The sequence below is a fragment of the Malaclemys terrapin genome, chromosome 5 (assembly GCF_027887155.1).
Source record: "Malaclemys terrapin pileata isolate rMalTer1 chromosome 5, rMalTer1.hap1, whole genome shotgun sequence".
In the NCBI taxonomy this organism is placed as follows: domain Eukaryota; kingdom Metazoa; phylum Chordata; order Testudines; family Emydidae; genus Malaclemys; species Malaclemys terrapin.
The window spans coordinates 116,922,386-116,935,709 of NC_071509.1; the positions used below are offsets into that span (position 1 = coordinate 116,922,386).

The following is a 13,324-nucleotide window of genomic DNA, read 5'->3' on the forward strand; positions in this document are numbered from 1 at the left end:
AGACCAAAAGTGTACTACTCACTGAGTGTCATACAGAGTTCGTACTTGAGCTGACTGAGTTACTTTTGCAGTTAGCGCTGTGGTCACCAAAGCTAATTGCCTTGGGGGGTTTAATATATGCAGATATTGACTCTGATATTCACTGACTTTTGTCATGATCTCAAACGGCTTTTGGGTCGACTCATTCACGAATACGTACTCCGGATATGTTCCTTGGTGTGAATATACCTCTGTCGTCTGCTCAGGTTGTCATGGTGAACAAATGACGTACAAGGGATGAAGTAGGAGAGGGGAGAGCGCATCATTGGCAGAAGATCTGACTCTGACCATATGAATCACAGAGAGGTTCAGCTCTCCTATTCCATGGATGTGATAGAACTCTCAGTTCCAATCTTGTCATCTGCACAATCTCCTGCAGCAGAACTGTTCTAGGGTTTGGGCTATCATTCAGCTGCACTGTCTTCGTGAGATTTCAGACCAATGTTTCTCAGTGCAAGGAGTTGTCAGTATAAATCAATGTATTTAGCATAATAGAAGCAGTGGCAAAGACCAAGGAGCAAACTCACCTTTCCCTAATGTACTGCCATTTTCACAATCCGAGGTTCTGGCTTCACTAGGAGTGTTCAGCCAGCCACCTTTGAGATGGATTCATGCCACTTGTGATCGGTGAAAATTAATGAGGAATGCCTGAATCCTTTATAGAGAGAGCAAGGTGCCTGAAACCTTTAAAAACCTTTAGCTTGGGATTTTAAAAAAATCCTTTTTTTTTTTTTTTTTTTTTTTTTTTTTTTGCAGACTCTGACCTTTTTCTCCATAAGGTGGGGTCATTGAGAAGCAGGCCAAATGCAGCAAAATTATTTTGGATTCTTATCAATCAGGATTCAGAACTGCCTGTGGCATGGAGGCAGCACTACTTTCATTGGCTCTTCAGGGCAATAGGCAGAGATCAAACATCCAGCGTGACACTGTCTGTAATACTGTTAATCATGAGGTTCTTTTGATTCCTATGTGGCAGTGGCAGAGATGGAGGGAGTCACTTTAGGGCAGGTTTCTCATTCAACTTGTAAAGGACCCAGAAAATTACAAAGGGCAATTGCCTTTTTTGCATTGGCTTGTGGAGTCTCATTGCATTCACTGTTGTCAGTTCTTCATACAAGATAGAAAGAGAGCTCTGTAAAAGAAAGTGTCAGCCAAGTTTTGTGGTGACATGGGAAATACAGTGACTGTATCATCTCTTCTGAAATATGGTATCTGCCACAGTACCTTGTTGTCTTTTTATGCTATTATTTGCTACTTAACTGGGACCTTGTTTTACTGTCCTACTTTCAGCAAGACAGACTGTGGGTCTTAGTGACCAAAGGAAAAGATTAGCATCAGGCTGAGGATGGTGGCTCGGTGAAAACTTGCAGCAGATGCAACATCCAAAGTTTAATTCAGTTGGTGTACAGCCATCTTGAACAGCTAAATTGTTCTGATTAATCTGATCCCTTCTAAATTGAAATTAAAAACAGCTTTCTCTGCTGCTTCAGGCCCCACTCACTAAAGAAATCATTTCGTGTGTTGGAAACAGTACTTTCACTCAGCTGTCCAGAATTGTCTGTATTGTGCAAAATAACTTTTTCAGGTGAGATGTCAAACTGCTGGATATGGTGGTTTTTTTGTTTGTTTTAAGCAAGCAGGGCTCATTTTTAAAAGGCTATTTAAAAAAAATCAAGTAACTCTGTTAAAGATTTTAAGAAAATAAACTACTCTACACTGATTTTTATTTTCATTACTAAGAGATCGGTCTCAAATTGCAGAAAACCAGAATTTGACAGACTCACAATAATTTTTCTCCCTTCCTTTCGTACCCTCCTTGCCTAATCTTGCTGCTACTCTAATGGAAGTGTGGTCTGATCACACATGTGAGTGTTTGAGAGTAAGTGGAATAGACTGCTTTCTGACCTTCTGGGCGCATGACTTCCACTATGTCATTCTGAGGAGGAATGTTTCCTTCCTGTGGTCAGTGTATTGGACTTAGTGGAACATAGCTATTTCCTTAGATTTTGCATGAAGGCAGAAAATGCACCTGGGTAAGTTTATACTCAAACACGCGACTAAAACCTTGTGTGACAACTAAATCGAATTTAAGTGAAAGTGAAACCAACCTTCATAATACTTTAATACACTAATACAAAGCCATGGAAAAAACATTCCCAAAATGGGGGGTTAAAAATAAAGGTCCAAATCAGAGCCTGCTCACATTTTGGACTCTTCAGATTTCGTCCATTATAGAGAGACTTGATGATTTGGATCTGACTTTTTGGTTTGTGGTCATCCAGCTTATCTGAATATTGTGTGTAGTTGAAGGAAAATGTTATTCAGGCCTGGGTATGGTACTTGGGATTTGGGTACCATTATGTGCTTGGATAAGACATTTTTAATAATTTCAGATACAGATTATTTGGAGACTAAGGACCAAATTCTTTGTATTTGGTTCTAAAATGGTGGTGGGGTTTTATGGATTATATTCAACAGGGAATTAAGAAGAGAGGATAATTTACTGATATTATTAAAGTGAAGTATAAAAACATACAAACAGCAGGTGTGGCAATTAATAAAGAAGAACAGAAATGAGGATTTCATCAACCCACAATACCATCTAGTGTAAATCCCAGTCAAGGGAGTGGTGGTGGTGATCTTAATATGAGCAGGCAAAAAGAGATTATCCAGAGGCCAGCTGGTTACTTGACTGGTTGCATGAATCCTATGGAAGCCTATGAAACCAAGTCTGGTCTCTCTAGCCACAATGGACATAAAGGAAAACTCTACATTCACCACTCCAATAACTGTGGTATCTTCCTGTACAGTTTTTAGTTTAAGATCTACCCTGTCACCAGAGTCGCAATGAAGGAACAGGTGTTGAGTTTTCAATAGTACCTACTCTTGTCTGTGTATCTACTCTAGTCTATCTCATCGGAAGAAGAAATCTATGTTAACGGTAAATGACTTTGACTCTGTGGTTGTTCAACCACACGTGTTCTCAGTCAAAAGGCAAAGTATCAAAGCTTCTGCTGGATCTTTAACACTCACGATGCTAGTAAAATTCTTTTTCATTGAAACATTTCCCTCTATGGTTGTAAGGTATGTAAGAGATTAGAAAAATGAAGAGACTAATACAACTGGGATTATCCTCTAACACTCTTTCACTTGACTCCTTTCTTTATGATTTTGTTATGACTAGGAAAAGAGAGAGGATTTTTCCAAGATATTTTTAGAAAGTCTCTTAAAGATCCATTCTAATGCTCTAACGGTCTTCTAATATTCTAGTCAGTAGTGTATAAGGAGAGGGGCTGTTTGTTTTTCTTTTTCTAGGATGTTGCTGGCAGTGGTAAATGTTGCCAAATAAACTGTTTAAAAATCGATCAGCCTCTGAACTTTGTGCCTCCACCTCAAGATATTGGTGAACTATGGAGCTATAAGTGCTAAAGCTTGTTCCTCTACTCCCTATTCCTAGTTGGAATCTTAGTTCCATACCAACATTTGAGAGATTGTGCTAAATAACAATGATCTATGAAGGAAGTGAATTGGTCGTGTCTCATTTGAGGGCATCATGAATACTGTACCTTCTTGGTGCAGAGAAGGTTTATATGTTATCTTATTCAAATTCCAGTGTTATGAACTTCTCCATTATGCAATATATATTATCCAGTGTTGTTTATATATATATATATATATACCTATGTCTGTCAGGGATGGTCTAGACAGTGTTTGGTCTTGCCATGCGGGCAGGGGACTGAACTCGATGACCTCTCGAGGTCCCTTCCAGTCCTAGAATCTATGAATCTCATAGAGCTGGAAGGGACCCTGAAAGGTCATCAAGTCCAGCCCCCTGCCTTCACTAGCAGGACCAAGTACTGATTTTGGCCCAGATCCCTAAGTAGTCCCCTCAAGGATTGAACACTCACCCCTGGGTTTAGCAGGGCAATGCTCAAACCACTGAACTATCCCATCCTATTTAAATGTCTTAAGGAAAACAGTTGAATATTTTCTATTTTTTAGGATTATCCAACCGTGATCACGGCTTTTATTCTTTATACCCAACTTTTTTGGTTTTTAATCCATAAACTCTTTCAAGGTTCTGCTTTCTAAAGTAATTGTGACCAGTACAATCTGGACTTGGATCCATTGATTTGAGTTTCCTTACCTTGGACCTTACATAAAATGTTTAATTTTAAGCACATGGGACTACTCACATGCCTAACGTTAAGCTTGTTCTGCTGAAGCAGGCTGTATTGATGATGAATGATGAAACCTAACTTTATATTTTAAAACCGTATTTGGAAATCTGACATGGCACAATGTAGCAGCCTCAGTGGAGCAGAGGTGAGCTGGGGGGGAGCGGTTCCTCTGCCCCCTCCCCCCCCCCCGGGTTACTTCCTGCGGCCCTCCCCGCGCACCCCACCACCGCAGCTCACCTCCGCTCAGGGCTGGCTCCCAGCTTTTTGCACCCCAAGGAAAAAAAAAAAAAGGAGCCAGAGTGCCGCCCCTTGTTAAGTGCCACCCCAAGCACATGCTTGGAGTCCTGGTGTCTAGAGCCGGCCCTGCATACTTCATTTCCCCTAGCTCTCTCATAGTTCCTCTGAGTCCTGCTCTCCATTCCTGGAGATGTCAGCAGGTAAGCTTCTCCACCATTCCCCTGCCATCAGTCCTCTTTGACCCCTGGCTACAGTTCTCCAGCTTAGAGCCAGCAGGAAACTCCCTCTTCTGCTGCTGCTCTTGCCTTCAGCCCTCGGCTTGGGGAGGCCAGCCACCAAACCCCCTCTTGCTCCTCTCTTGCCTTCAGCCTTCTCCCAGGAACCACAATCAATTTCTGGCAATTTTCATCTCCTTACATTCCTGACTGAACCAGTCTGCTCCGACTCACTGGGAGTCTCCCTAACCCTTTTTTTTTAGCCTCCAGGTGCTGCCTGGCCTTCTGAATTAGCCAAGTGGGAAGGAGCAGCTACTCTAGCATGTGGGAGTTGGATCTGCTTCACTTACAGAGGTCAGCCATCCCGTGAGAAGTGCTATATCCAAATTATTCTTTGCTCTCACAAGTCCTTCATTGACTTAGGAAAAGGCAGCTGGCAGTGAGTCCACTATGCCAGACTAATGAATATAGTGGGAGGACTCCTACAAATGTCTGTGGTAGCTAGAGAGCTAAGTACCACAAAGGTTTTACAGAAGACTTTTGCAACTTGGATTCAAACCAAGGTTGATTCTGATGCTTAACAAGTTTTTGCATCACTGTTGTCTGCTGCTACTGGTGACGATATTGGCCCAGATTCAGCAAAGTAATTAAGCATATGTTTAAGTCCATCTCTATTCAGCAAAGAATGTAAGCACTTAGTATAATGAACATGTTTCAATTGAAGTCAATAAGACTTAAGCAGATGCTGAAAATTAAGCACACACTTACGAGCTTTGCTGAACTGGGGTCCTTATTGGTTTTGGAAACACGATTGGGTTAGCACAGGGGTCGGCAACGTTTGGCACGCAGCTCGCCAGGGTAAGCACCCTGGCGGGCTGGGCCAGTTTATTTACCTGCTGATGCGGCAGGTTTGGCCGATCGTGGCCCCCACTGACCGCGGTTCGCCATCTCGGGCCAATGGGGGCAGCGGGAAGTGGCGCGGGCGAGCGATGTGCTGGCCGCGGCTTCTTGCTGCCCCCATTGGCCCGGGACAGTGGAGGGCGGCGATCTGCCAAACCTGCCACGTCAGCAGGTAAATAAACTGGCCCGGCCCGCCAGGGTGCTTACTCTGGTGAGCCCCATGCCAAACGTTGCCGACCCCTGGGTTAGCATCTTTACATATCCATAGGAAGACAATCTCAAGTCATCTGGAAAGAGGAACTACTGATGGCTAAGGAAAACATAAAAGTTGTATGGTTCTGGAATCCTGAAGAAGCAAAAAAGTCAAGGGTGTGAAACAATCATTATTGCTTTGACAGACAATAACAGAGTACAAGGAAACTCAAACATTAATAGTGAAGAAATGGGATTTTTCGGGTTAGAACCACAAACCATAGCAATTGAAAAGTAGTTTTCCCCTAAAATATCCCATTGGAAAGCTATTCAGAGCTCCAGAATCGTGAAAAAATCTCCATGCTGAATGCATTATCTCTACCTTGTATTAACTTGTAATACCCCAGGAATTGTTAGCAAGACTTTAATTTCCCCATTAGTTATGTTTGCTGAAATAAAAATATATGTGCTGGAAGTTAGAGGAAGCTCAATGTGTCGAATACAACTTGCTGCGTACCCCTTTATCGCTTAAAAACACAAATCTCTGATGAGACCTAGTATGACTTACTATGAAAGTGTCACTTACACACATTAAAACTACTTGGGAAAAGCTTTAAAACCTGCATGAATTAATTTATCCCCCAAAAGATGTTTGAGATAACAGCGTATGTGAAAGTTGGACCTTGTTTTATTTTCTTAGCCCCTTTTCTGCAATATCTTGCTAAGCCTATTCTCTGTCATAGCTGGTAATATTTTTTTCTTAGTGACACAATAAATCTTAAATATAATTACACACTTTATTTCTTTGTAGTTGCAACTTCTTCCTCTAGTAGAAGAGAGCTATAAGTACCTCATATACCAAATAAAGGCAACTATATTCATTCTTCCCATCTACTTAGGCGAAGCATAACTTTTGACTCCTAGCTATTCCTTAATAGGACTTCCTATGATACTCAGATTTTTATCTAAATGTATGCAAGCCAATATTAATTTGTTACAAATGAATGTAATTTTAATGACTACAAAGGTCTAACAAGAAACTATACAACACAAATGCAAATATTTTTTCTTGTATCTCTTTTCCCTGCATGCTTTTATTATAACAAACAGTGTTTTTGTAATAAGTAGCAATAGGCCTGGTACCAGAGTTTGGATGCATATGCCAATCTCTGTGATGGCTACGGTGTTCAGATGCAGGATTGTGATGTAGACCCAGATCAGTTGCTATATTGCAAAACTACCTCCACTGAAAGTTTTGTCAACTTTTTAGTCTACTTCACAACATTCCAAGATGAACTGATCTAATGGCTGCAAATGCCTAAAATACACATTAGAAGTATTCACATGTTGTCTATGTACCCAAAGGAATAGAATTCTTTTTACCAAAACCTTTTCTGATAACTGTCACCTCCAGCCTTTGTAGAGGGGTAGTAAGTATTAATGGGTCAAAGCCACTGATATTAAAGCAATAGTTAAATTGTTCTCCAAAGAGAGATCAATCAGTTGCATGTTGATAAAGAGTCCTTGGCTTGTGTATGGACTCCCATACAGGAAAAGTTGCCTTTCCCTTTTGGTCGTCTTTTCAGTAATTCATATGATTAAGTTCGCTTGCTGATAATTAGGTTTGAGAAGATGAGATGATTGCAAAGTTTTGTTGTGCCCTTTCCTTATACATGAATGCTATTCAAAGAATTTTTAATAATGTACCTATTTGTTGATTCAGATTGCTGTTTTAGTTTAAAAAAAATTAGCTCTGAATTAACTAATTCGGTGCCTTTTATAAGGAAAAGGCATATGCCAGGGTGAGTAATAAGAAGATACCTGTGCAACTTGCAAGTATGGAGAAATTTGCACAATTGGTTTGAGCACAGAAACAGTAATAAAATTACTGAGTTGTTTGAAATTGACACCTTACATGATAATTGGGCAAGTCACTTAACTACTCTGTAAAACCTATCTCAAAGGAAAGTGCGTTGGAAATGAAAAATACTACTTCATATATAGTTAGTTTGCGTATGAAAGCTGCATACTCTTAATAAAGCTTGGGAAATGACTCTTCATTGCTGATATCATTACTTCTCTTTATTCAGCCTTTTACAGACCTACCAGGGTCAGATCACTGAGCCTATTTTACTGCAAGTGAAAGACTTAGCTTTGCCAGTAGCCTGCACATCAGAGAGTTTGATAATGTGCTGTGATACTCCTCTCAAAATATGCCTTGGCATTCTGGCCCATAGCGCCATCTTAAGCTTGCTATTCACAAAGCCATGTCACTATTCAATGGTTATGCCCTCTGGAGAGAACCAGCACTTTGAGATCAGTATAGAAGATTGTTCTGAACATCGAAGAGAAGATGCAAATAGCTAAGAAATTGTAGCTCTCAAGGCTTTGCAGCAAAGGTTTCTACATAAAAATATCTTCTTTTCGAGTCTCATTCATTTGAACATGGTGAGATAAAACAATTACTTACTATGTTGGCAAAAAGCCTTCATATAAAATATGCAGTGTAAGGGTGCAGCTTCTGTGCCGTTTTATAGAGTTACACCCAATTGCATGCTGTCTGGTTTTAAACAGATGGTCTCTGAAACCAGAGATTAATCAGATCAATTGGGACAAAAATTTAATGGGTTGCCCCAAGGATATGATGGTAAATTTAACACTATAGGAAGTCTGGCATAATACAAAACTAATGAGAAATGTTTTCATGTTATAAAGTGTGTGTGTGTGTGTATATATATATATATAGTCTGCATCTTGTAGCTGCTTGGAAACATCAAAAAAAGACAAAAACCGGATCGTAGACCATGTGGCTTTATTATTGTGGATGGCTGAACCACATATACTGTGTTTTCCAGACATTACTTGAATATTTTAATGTGATGAACAGCCAAAGAATGAAGGGATTTTTTAATGGATTGAATTCCATATTAACAGAGTTAACAAGCCATCAGCATTGCACTATGAAAGCAGCTGGTTTACAAACACTTTGCCACTCTAAATATTGTGAGTGGTTGTAACACTGTCAAATAAAACCAGAAGCTCTTCACAATGGCAGTTTCTATGTTCCTGGACAGAAATGGTATATATCATCATGATAATACAAGGCCCAATTTCACTTGTACATTTTTAGAATTGGTAATGATGGCATATAATAGAGACAAGTTAATAAGCATATTTTGTTGCTCACCTGTCCATCAGGATCAGAGTTCTTTATCCTTCAAGGTCATATCCAACTAAGTGGATTACATAAGATCGGATCTGTGTGTTTTAGAGTGAACACTTTAAAGGTGAACTTAAAAGAAAAAAAAGAAAAGTTCTTTGAGATCTAAGATCATTAGTAGAATACATATTTAGACATAAAAGTTACTATATAAAATACATTATTTGCTTAACTGCCCATACTTCAGTTTTGAATTTCATGCTTTCCTCCTTCAGTTAACACACTATGTTTAAGGCACAGGAGTAGATCAACAGGCTGTTCCTTCATCAATTTTCTTTGTGATTTTGGACAAGACAGTTATTCTCCCTCGTTATTTCTCATTTTCCTTGTTTGAAACACAGGCCCTAACTTGCAGGGAAATGTTTGCAAAGTGGTCTTGAGGGTGCCATATTAACTGTAAAAGATTGTAAATGTTATTTTTAAAGCAGTGAATGGAATGTAGTTCCCTGTGCTATTTTATCTGTTAGTGATGCCATTAACTGTTGCAGTACACTGTAGTTATAGCAGGTAAAAAGCTATTAACTTTTATAAATATTTTGTATATAGAAAGGGAATTTTGAACCTCTTTCCCAGTCATAAAATTCCAACGTGGTCCCTATAATAATACATTTTGTTTTGCAATAAAAATGGCTTAACATGGTAGACTGGATGGCTTTGGTAATGGGAAGCCTGTCACCTTGTAACTGAAAAGTGAATCCACAAAATCAATAGGATTCACACATAAAGCTGAATTTTCATTCTCAACTCACCTGATCATGCCTAGCATTCCACTGAGTTCTAAACACAGGGTGGTCCCTCACCATATATGCTGCAATAGATAAATACAGGAAGGTGGACTGAGTAGAGAGTTTCACTTTTAACTATGACTTTCCTGGCTATAACATTTTTAGAACGTCACTTTGATAAGAAGAAGCATTTATAGAAAGCCAAGGAAGAAAATAGGAATCTGAACAGAGCATGTGAGACCCAAAAGGAAGACTTCTAACTATTAAAATACAGGATTACTTTCAACAATAGTGTATAGCTCAATTACTAGGAGTCCCTAAATTATATGTGGTTTAACAAGTGTTGCATGCAGGCAAAAATTCTGGCATTGGTACTAGTCCTGAAGCAGAGGTTGAAACCACAGCCAGTGTCAGCAATTCTTTAGCAAATATTATTTCTCTAAAGTGTGTTCCTCTTCGCCTACCTGGGTCTAATATCTTAAGAATTACAGTAGATACTAATAAAAGTACATTTGTATTTAACCAGTCATACTGGTTGCTACTATCATAGTTAAGATTAGGTCAGGAGTTTCATAATACATTTATATATGTTCAGTGCTTTCGGAAAATGTCTTCATTCTGGCTGAAATTCTTCAGGTTCAGTCACAAGCAAAAAGTGACTTTAAAATAACCTATTTTTTGTTATATGGAAAGATTTGAGCAAAATCACATCAACTGTTTTTGCACTATTTGACACTGGGTGAAAAACACTCTTTCCAATTCAAGTAAATTTTAAGATTTTTTTTTAACTCCTACATAACTCAAAACCAACTCAACATTGCAATATGACCCTTTTTTTGTATGAGTAAATAACAAAAGCAAAACTGTGAGCATTTTAAAAGTTGGATTTGCACATTATGGCAGTAACTTGTTAGCATCAGAGCTAACATTGTCAGTTACATGTTATGTTAATTGGGACATCATACCTAGTGTCTATGGAGAAAGTTTTCAACATAAAAACCTTCCTCTGCAGACAGTTTAATACAGAAAAGGATTCTGAACTGAAATTTTTATGATCCTGCATAGCTTATACATTTTCCAAGAATGAATCTTTTTTCTACAAGGGCAGAAAACATCATGAAATATTATTGGGTATTGTTTGAGAAATAGTATGTGTTCATGAAATTACTACACTGTAGTTCATATATATGGGGGCAGAGGTAAAGTTGTATTTTACATTTCTAGACTTCTGAACATGACTATTTCTGAAGCAAACAGGGCACAAAATGAGACAGTTTGTGCTCCAAAGAGCTTGCAGTCTAAAAAGAGAAACAGAAGTTGGAATACAAAGGGGAAAACAAGAAATCAGGAAAGAAATGTGTCTTTAGTAGAGACTTGATTGAGGATAGAAAGGTGGCTTGGAAAATTGGTATGGAAGAGGGTTGACAGAAGAAACAAGGTCAATGGACATTCAAAACTGGCATCATTGTTAAATGATTAACCTTATTGTTATATTAAAGAATTTTTTTTTGTATTTTAATGAAATAATAAAGTGGAAGTCCCCAAAATATAGGGAGCAGATTTATTCAAAAGGAGTGCAAGGAGTGTTGCTGTTTACAGAATACACTATAACCAAAGCATTATGCACAAAACTAAAATATCTGTTAGCATTGCATTGCAAATAAAGAGGAAAATTAAACAAAACTACCCCAATTTCCCAGTATTCTAGCACCACAATCTTACTGGAAGGTCTTTTGTAGTGTCACCCTGATTTGTGATGAGCACTTGGGAAATGTACCGCAGAACTGTATGGTAAACAATATTGGTTCTATCACAGTTGCTGTAAAAAATGCACATTTCTTCCAGGGGCCAATCAGACATTACAGAAACTACCTGTGATAGGGTGTATTCCCCACACTGGGGGGTGTATTCCCCACATTTTACCACTAAAATGGTAAATTAGGACAGGTAGTCTACAAGGAGGCCACTAATTAGAAGCAGGCTCAGCTGGACAGGAACGGGAGGGGCCTGTATAAAGTCCAAGAGTGGAGAGCAGATGGGAAGAAGTCCACAGTCACTTCTTGAGAGGAGGGAGAGTAGGTTGGCAGACCCAAAGAGGGAGGGGAGCCAGTTATATAGGAAGAAACTGAGGGAAACAGCAGCAAGGGCTAAGACAGTACAGGTCTTGGCTGCATGTTATAGGGTCCCTGGGCTGGAACCCAGTGTAGAGGGTGGGCCTGGGTTCTCCTACCAGCCACTGGATAGTGACACAAGTGGCACAGGGCATTGGAGATGTCAGCAGGACAGCTGGTCTGGGAGGACTGCAATTTTCCTCGAAGGGGAGGAACTTAGTGACCTGGCCAGAGGGCCACATCACAGACCAGAAGTTGCAGCTCAGAGAATGAGAGAGGCTGCACACCGAGAGAAGATGATGGATAGAGAGACCGCTGAGAAGAGTGCAGCACCTAGTAGAGCAAATTCCCAGAACAGCCAGGAGGAGGTGCTATGAGTGGTGAGGGAACCCCATTACACTACCACTGTATTTTTTACCTCAGCAGAGACCTCTCAAGATAATATGTTAGAAGGAAAACACATTGATGCACCAAGATTGTCAGTTTGTTACTTTCTACTGTAAAATATCAGTTGAGTATTCTTTAACGGTTAAGTGCTACACAGGAAATGCAGCGCAGCATCATTCATTTTCATAACATGGGATGACATATAGCTCCCATGGTCTTGTACGTTTCATTTTGATGGCTATAACCATGCCTAATTCTTAATGGCCAAAATCTCTGATTTGCATGTGCAAATACAATTTGAGTGTGTGCAAATTAAAGTTTGGGGGCACCTAAAATTGGGTTTCCATAAATACAAGCTTCTAATATTAGGAACCCTAGATTTTGCATATGGTGCCTAGTTTTCCTCTTTCCTAGAGATGGTCTTGATTTTTGTTGGCGGTACATTTTCTTTTGGAGAGAGTGGAAACTTGACTGTGGTCTGAGAATCTCGACCATCTCTTAGAGCTCAGAAGGATGTGCATAGGAAGGGAAAGTGCATTTGGTAACAAACAATACAATAAATTCTGTGTGTTTTTATCTTCATTTCCCCCCCAAAACAAGTCACAGTGACAGGTGGTAACATCATGTAGTCAACCAAAAGTTGAAGAATCAGCTGGACTAATATTCTCAACTGCTGTGCCATTGAGAGGTGTCATGAATTCAAATGAATATCTGCCCATAGGGAAACAAAATACTTCCCCAAGGATTTTTCAAGTGATGGAGAAAGTCTGCAATAACTAGAAAGCATGATTTCACAGCACCTCAAACTACAGAAAACCCTGAGATGGATGAGTAGTAATAAGATTTTCAGAGAGTCGATCTGAATTTATGGGAATACCGGCTGGTAAATTATAGACACAGCAGTATTGGTAAAAACTTGCTTCTTTAGACCTTGACAGTTACAAGAAGGAAAAAAAAGAACTTGTCTTAAAAAACTGCAGAGTTGCAGAGCAAACTGGCACAGTAAATTACACACATTAGTACTTTGCCTTACGCGTAACCTGTTAGGTTGTCCAGGCTTTGAAATGCAGTACTGCACCTTTGAAAAGCTCATGAAAGTGGAATATTTCATTGGTAT

The 13,324-nt window shown here is 39.4% G+C and overlaps 1 protein-coding gene across 50 annotated transcripts in view; it reads left to right on the top strand.

Moving 5' to 3' along the window:
- The window catches only part of ANK2 (ankyrin 2), a 583,802-nt gene that overhangs the window by 352,381 nt on the left and 218,097 nt on the right, over positions 1–13,324 (top strand). The gene's annotated exons all lie outside the window — the stretch shown is intronic.